Raw genomic sequence first — 6,495 nt, 5'->3', positions numbered from 1 at the left:
AAAGTGGCTGCAGAATGCAATTCAGTTACTGTACACCACTCAACCCCACCCTAAGAAAAGGTATCTTGTACAATAAGCACCAAAGAGTTAGTGTAATTATATCTGAATAATGGAATTTAAAGTGATGTTTATTTTTCTCACTTTGTTTATTAGTGATTTCTAGTATTCTTAAAAAAAAATCTGCTATTTGTGTATTTAAAAAAAAAATAAGCTGTGGGTTTTGTGGTCTTTCTCCCCTCAAAGTCTTCCAAACAAGGCCATTCTGCACAGGTGAATGGGCAATCAGAGTTTGGAAGAGAGAAGGTTCTTCTCTCCCTGGGGACAGAGCTGTCACTTTTCTCATTAGGCTGTGCCTCCTGGATGGGCTTCAGGCTTCTAGGTCTGTCATTCCTCTCAATCTCACCAGCCAGGAAGGCACGGCATTCTGACGGGAAGTGAACTGAGGAGAGAATATGCGGAGGAGCATGCAGAAGACGGTGGAGAGTTGGTGGTAGGTATACCTATATTTTCATAGACATCTGAAGAGATTATTCACACTATTGATGTCCTTCATTTATTCTGATATTCTATTCATAAAAATGTGGCCACTTCAGTTGAGAATTTATATTTCCTTAGGCATTACAAAGTGGTATGAGGTAGAATTCATGGTTGGTTCTAAAAGGAGTGTTGCAGGTAAAGAAGAGACCAATGAGCCAGAGACCAAGGCTATTGTAGTGAGATGGTAGGAAACAAGGGTGACAGCAAGCCCTCTGAGTATTATCAGCTGGTAGACAGCCAGTAGACATTTATAGGTGTATAGAAATAGCTTAAAAGCATACCCAAAATTGGATGCAAACTTAGAACCACAACCAGAGACTAGAAACTTAACAGTTCCTCGGGGGAAAAAGCAACTTAATGATTAAGGTTATAAGTGGTAGAAATGACATTTTGTATGGAGAAATTGGCTAAAGTGAGAGAAAACAATACTTCTTGTGCAAAGATATTTAGCTACCAACATATTGGAGTCACAGATATTGAGGGAATCAGCATTAGATAAATGAAAAAAGCCCCTTAGATCCACTAGGTAGATCCTTAACCCGGAGATTCCACCGTGGGTAGCATACAGAAGAATACAGGTGCCGAGAAACAGTCTTCTCTGTGAACCGTGTTCAATATCTTGAATAGGATACAAAATAACAATGCCAAGTTGGGGCACATTAGGGTTGAGACAGAAACAAATAGCATCTTCAGGAACTATACGTCAGGGCCAAATAAATCATATTTCCCAACTGAAGAGGTTGATTACTGGGATAGTTACAGTTAAAGTTGAAAAATGGTGCAGTTAACTTCAGAGAACCCTAGATATCTGTAGTTGAACCTGGGGTTTGAGGGCCATTATGACAGAATTAAATGTCATATTGTATATAAATCACTTACCATAGTATAAGTGCTACATAAATGGCCATAGAGTAGTCATAATCCTGATTATCATAGTTGTCGTGGTTGTAGTGGTCACAGTAATTTTAATTGCCTGGAACAACATTATGTGTCTTTGTTGAATGAGACTTGATCTAAGAATGTTGTGCCCAAAGTTATAAATAAATATATACTTCTGGAGGTACAATAAAGGTGATACTGTTGGTTGGGGAACTCCTGGCGCAGAATTCGCCAGAAGAAATCTACATACTATCTCCATAGACACTTTCTAGATGTTATTCAGGCACACTGAGTCCCTTCTACCTAGAAGATCCTCTTCAGTGTCATTCATTAATTTGTAGAGCTACAGTGGAGACCCGGAACAGACCAAATCATGATAGGGAATTTGAACTGAGTAAGAAGGGCTGGAAGCTGTCAATCATTCCCTCTCTGGCAGAGAGGAAGAAGGACCTGCCCTAGAGATCTAGTTCCAAAAAAAAAACTTGCATTTGCATATTTATTCCAAGAAATTAGAGAATGGCAAGAATAAACTTGTGCTTTCAGGTAATGACTTCTGTATTGACTGGAGTTTTACAGAGCTTCTATGTCTTTTATACGTTTATATGAATTTTCTATGAAGAGTGTCAGTTCCTTCAATAGTGTAGAAGATATGCTGGTTCAAAAAGGCATTGCTACTCCTCGGTGGAGAATAAAGGGGAATCCAGTTTTGGAGTCTGAGGAGAGGCAGGGGGTGGAAGATATCATGATTTTTGGAAGACATTACAGCAGCATCTGCCACAGGAAGCAGCCCTCCCTCTGTGGGAGAAGATGCCTCTGGCAGGTGGGTGGCACTCCATGGGGACAGCAGGTGGGGGGGGGGGACCCCTAGGGGATCAAAGAAAATTCAGTTGCAGCTTCTCTACTTTCTGTTTTAATGATACCTGTGTGGGTTTTCCTGAAGAAACGAAGGCTGATGACTAAGGGTAACTGCAGTCCATGGGTCATTGGCTGTACCAGCCCTTGAAGAGGCACCCACAAGAGTTTCCTGTGGGTGTCTTCCTGGCAAGCAGGTAAGTATCAGTTGTATTGTGGTCAAAGAAGTCAAGAACCAAGATCCAGAGTGTATTTTTGGCTTTCAATATCGGTTTCCCCTGAGGTTTTCTGCTTAATCTTCTAACATGTTCTGTTAAAACTCCTTCCCGGTTCACAGAGGTATGACTTCCAAGAGAGGAAGCATGACATCACTGACTGAGGCCTCCATTCATACATTCATCTATTTTATAAAGTTCTCTTCAACGCTCTCTACTTTCTGGGCACTCTGCTAATGCACCATATGCACACAGATAAAAAGATAATATGGTCCCCAACCTTCTAAGAATCCCAGCTTAGCAACAGAAGACTAACATTGATAGATGACGCATTCATGTGTCATACCCCGTGGGGGACTCTATACGGGATGCGAATAGACACGGTGGAGGTTAAGGAGTAGAGAAATAAAGGCTTTCAAAAGAAATTGACATTAAAAATTAAATTACATTAAAGAAGAAGTGGATATTGAAGGATGGGTAGGTTTTAATCAAACAAATAAGACTTGGGAGGAGGGGACCCTCCAGGCCTGGAGAGCAGGAAAGCAAGATGAGTGACAGGGACACATGTGGGGCTTCTCAGGGAACCACGGTTACTTGAGATTGGCAGATGCATCCGTACAAGGAGACAAATCCCAAAGGTGGGCAGGGGACAAATGAGGGCACACGTTGCAAACCATGCTGAAAAATCCAGTGAGAACCCTCATATTTCCGCAGGGTGGAGGAGGCATCTACTGCATTTCCCAGAAAAGAACAGTAAGAGTGTTGGGGGTCCTCTTACCAGTGCTCCCCCGTCCCTACTGCTTTCTCTTTGGCCCATCTGATTGATGAGTTGGGATGAAGACACCACCTCACAGTTTCTTGCTCCCTCTTCTTTGTCCCGAAGCAGAGAGTAATCTTTCATACTCATTTTCCCATGTGGAATTTCAAGGAGCCGTCAGAGAAGCCTGCTTCCTCTGCTTTTGGGTAGGCCACAACTGTCTTAACAAATGAGCCCCAAAGTCTATTGAGAAAAGTAGAAACCCTCCATTTGGCTCAGATCCAAAGCTCATGATCCAGTCTAGCATGGTCTAGTAAGGCTGATAGTTGGGTTCCAATCTGACTTTATTCTCAATTTAGTTCAGAACCTTGAGGGGAGATGTAGGTAAGAAGTTCCATGAACTCCTAACTATTCTGAGACTAATAGGAACCTTTTAACCATGATCACAGCAAAATTATTTTGGATTTTAACAACTGGGTACGTTGTGGACTGGAGAAAAACAATTAGAGAGAAATAGAGTAGTTGGGTGACCACTGATACATGGGGAGGATAATTACAAGAAATGCCAGAGAATCAAAATCTGTAGGACTTGGTGGCTGATTGGATGTGGGGTGTGAGAGGAAAGCCAGAATTCAGGCACATGCCCAGATTCCTGCACCTTGATTTTAATGAGTTATGAATTTACTGTTTTTTTTTTTTAAAGAGAAGCCTGATCTTCTTTTCTTGATAGAGGTCCCCCACCACCGCCCCCCACCAATTGTTCTTAATTCCGGAGATTCCCGTTAGAAGACATTCTAGACTTGCTGCCACGTGAATTGCAGTCTTGTTATATAAATTCTGCAGAGCTCTCTCTGACCACTTTCTCAGGTATTTGTCTCACCGTTAGCTTCTTTCCTCCTCTCTGTAAGCATCATGCTCAAACTCAGCCTGCTGCTGCCTATGAGTAGCATGGTGGCAGCTTTGTCTATGACTTACAGGAAACCTCCACTCTTCAGGAAAGAAGCCACCTACTACAGACCCATTCAAGAGGATGATGCATAATAATGTACGTGGCAAAATTATAAATTGCCCCACTGGGCAGGGAACCCAGAGCTGAGCAAGGAGAGAGCAAAGGACAGGCTCAGTTCTAGAGCTCCCTTCTAACAATTTCAACATCCACATGTAACCAAAGTTAGAGTTTCCCCCCAATAATTTCTAATTCATAATTTGAATTTCATAATTCAAACTTCCCTTTCATGTGGCATCAGATACATTGGAGACTAAAAGTAACAAGTTTTAAAATATGGTTTTTGAATTGATGGTCACAATACTGCAAGAGATTACTGCTGGTTACAAGAGAAAGACAATTGGGGCTGGGGTTGTGGCTCAGTGGTAGAGCACTTTCCTAGCATATGTGAGGCACCAGGTTCGATCCTCAGCACCACATATAAATAAGCAAAATAAAGGTGCGTTGACAACTAAAAAAAGTTAAAAAGAAAAAAAAGAGAGAGAAAGACGATCAAAGAACAATAGAAGCCTATGAATACAGATAATATTAAAGGTTACCAATATTTTCAGAAAGCCTCTGTTTTCAGGCAGGAATATTTTTAGGATTTATTGTTATGTTAAGTATAAATGTATATTTTCCATTACAATAACTATTCCGTGATCCAAGCTGGATAAATAAGGACTGATATTTAAATCTCCTTACTTTCAAAGTCTCATTAAAAGATGGGAAAAAAGCCAAAATGAAAATAAAGCCACATCCCCACTGGGAAAACAAGAAGTGGAGTTTATTGGTTCTGGGAAACTGTGGTAGACTAAAAATCCTGCAAATCCTCCCACTTTAAATGCTTGTGCGTGATGAATAAATAGCATCTAACTTTAAGTGCAAACCTAAACATGCAAGAAGGAAGGAAATTCCCCCCATTACAGACAAAACGGGAAGTAAAAATTAAAAGTTAAATATTTAAAATGGCATTAGAGCCCCCACCACCCGGAAGGAGGTATGAGAGAGGAAACTCTATACTAGGTAATTTACATAGACACATATGTCTATGTGGAACTAAGGGATAAAAATTTGGGCTTTCAAAAGGCAGACTCTTGAAACTAAACCACCAGCATAAAGTGTAGATTCCAAATGAGTGGTCGGTGGGGGGGAAAGCCACCCACCAGCCTAGACAGATAACAAGAAATTTGTGTTTGTATGAGCTCTGGGGGAAATAGAAATTTTCTCCCACAATAGCAAAACCCAGGACTGTGTCACGTGCATGGGTGTGTTTCTGGGAAGCCCCAAATAAGGAATCACCATAAGACTCGGTCCTGAGCTGACGGTATTTCTAGGGCTTAGAAGAAACAAATGCAAAATGGCTTTTGAAGGACACAGAAGCACAGGACAGAGGAACATCAGCAAGATGGCAGACTAAGAAATATCAGCCTTCACCTTCAAAATAAATAGGCAATTAAATTTTTTTTTAAATTAAAGCAAGAAAGAAAAAAAGAAAAATTGAAAAGTCGATGATTTGGATATAATCTGTCCTTTCCAAAACTCATGTTAATGTGTATCCCCAGCACATTAGGGCTGAGAGGTAGTGAGGCATTTAACAGGCAGTTAGGCTATTCAAGGGTTAACGCCGTTCTCAGTGGAGTTTTTTCTTACTCTCATGGAGCTGAATTAGTTACTGCGAAGAATGAGTGGTTAGGAAGCAAGCTTGGCTTTTTCTTCTTGGCTTCCCCTCTTCACGTCCCTCCACACACACCCATGCCCGTGTCTGATGCATGGGCATGGCACATCAGTCTCTGGCGCCACTCAAGCTGGATCTGAAACTCAAGAGGGCTCCTCTCCGCCATGATTAACCAGGTGGGGGAAAAGGATATTGGAAGGACCACAGATACCTCCACTACTGAAGATCCCAAGTGCTCGGTGCCTCTGAAGACTCCACATTATTGGCTACACCTGTAATCTTTGCTCTGCATCAAACTCAGCTGAGTAAATGCATGGAAGTTAGCATGCGTGTCCTCATCGGAACCAGAACTACTGATGCCACCCAGCTGGAGCCATCACACTCACCACTGAAACCAGTCCATAAAGTCTGGAAGAGTTGAGGGTTCCATCAGTGAGCAAACCACAGAGAAAGAAAGGCAAGAAGAAACAGGAAAAAGCAAGTAAACAAAACACCACCCAAAGAACACAATGGTTTTCAGTAACTGACCCAAAGAAACAGAGACCTAAAAACTGGCTGACCAAAAAAAAAAAAAAAAAAAAAAAAAAAAAAA

Source organism: Marmota marmota, unplaced genomic scaffold (assembly GCF_001458135.2).
Source record: "Marmota marmota marmota unplaced genomic scaffold, marMar, whole genome shotgun sequence".
NCBI lineage: Eukaryota > Metazoa > Chordata > Mammalia > Rodentia > Sciuridae > Marmota > Marmota marmota.
Note: the sequence above shows the minus strand (reverse complement) of the source record.